We start from the raw sequence: 1,866 nt of genomic DNA, 5'->3' as shown, positions 1-1,866 counted from the left end.
TAATAATTATTTATAAGTAATAAATTAATTAATAATAATTATCTAATTATTAATAATTAATTATAAATCATTATTAATAAATAATAATAATTATTTAATTATTAATTATTAATAATAAATTACTAATAATATCGATTATCTAATTAATAAGAATAATTATTTTATTTTATTATTAATTAATAATTAAATAATAATATTAATAATTAATTATAAGTAATAAATTAATTAATAATAATTATCTAATTATTAATAATTAATTATAAATAATAAATTATTAATAATATCGATTATCTATTTCTTAAGAATAATAATTATTAATAATAATTATTTAATTAATAATTATTAATAAATAATAATTATTAAATTAATAATTATTATTATCTAATTATAAATAATTAATTATAATTGATTATTTATTTATTTATTTTATTATTTAAGCAATAGATAATAATTCAAATATATTAGTTAGATTAATTAATAATTTACTATCATTAAATTTTAAATTTATATTTAATTAACCTTGTTCTCATTCAGGAACAAGCTTGTTCCAAGAAAAAGGTAGAACAGCAGTTCCAGCTAGTTCCAGTGTTATACCAGCTAGTTTCAGAAATCCGGGAGCTACTGTTCTCGGTTACCAAACGCTGCGTTTGGGAACAAAGGGGGGATAAGGGCTTATTCTCCTCCTTGTTCCCGAACCAAATGGTACCATATAGTATCATGTCCCCCCTCTGGCAGTCCACAGCTGACGTGGCGAAGATGGTCCACTTAAACAATTCCTATGTACAGGAGCTCATTGACTGGTCAGGTCCACGTAATCATACATCGATCCCCATGTGTACTTCCACATTTAAATAACCATATATATATATATATATATATATATATATATATATATATATATATATATATATATATATATGAGTGATCAGTGTTGACCAGAATATTATAAATAAAAAAAAATAAAGAATTCAATCAATGTTGTAGCGCTAAAAGCTGTACTTACAACTGTAAACTTTGATCAACAAAAGCTGCACTTACAACTGTAAACTTTGATCAACACTGCTCCAGAAAAAAAAAAAAGAATTTTAAAAAAAAAGCTGAAAAAAAAAATCATTTCCAATAACGTGAGCTTGAGCTTCTGACTCTAATTAATTAGTTGATCACTTTAATGTAATGTAATGTGCACTCCGGTGGCGATCCGTGGAGAAACCGTTTTCCATCGTTGCAGTTGTAGCAAATCCATTACTTCTTCTGCACCCACTTCATCTTTCCGGAACTCTCCTTTTCCAAATCTTGATTCCACCCCACGAATCTGCCGGCCGCAGTCGTCGTAGACTCGAGATCGGCAGGGCAGTACTACAGAACGGCCGAGGCTGAAGACCTGAGGAATCCGCGAAACAACACGATGAACAGCACCAGCGTCCAGTTAAGTCAAATCCAAGCCTGAGAATGCCCTACTCCCCCAACTGGGGTCTCCCCTGTCTTCCCGTTTACGCCTTTTAACGGTTCGCATCCAAATCCGAAATCTCCGAAACGGCCTGTTTGTAAATGCCTAAAAAAAAAAAAAAGACTTCGAGATCGGTGCGTGCTCGCCACGCAGCGCCCATCCGGAGAGTCCCCAAATAGCATTGTTGCGACACTGTGTCCACTAAATTTTTGCCCGTTAAAAGAGCTCCAAGTGGAGAAGTAATTGCTTCTGGCACACTTCATGCATATGTATATATAGTCTCCTAAATTTGATAATTAGTACATATATAGTAAAAATTAAATCATTCTACTATTAACTATAAAAAAAATGGTTGGTGTTGAATAATTTAAAGTAACGTAAATAATACACCATAACCTTTCCAACTGTGTATTTTAAGA

Source organism: Ananas comosus, linkage group 2 (assembly GCF_001540865.1).
Source record: "Ananas comosus cultivar F153 linkage group 2, ASM154086v1, whole genome shotgun sequence".
Classification (NCBI taxonomy): Eukaryota; Viridiplantae; Streptophyta; class Magnoliopsida; order Poales; family Bromeliaceae; genus Ananas; species Ananas comosus.
The sequence above is the reverse complement of the archived record's forward strand: the minus strand, read 5'-3'. Positions refer to the sequence as shown.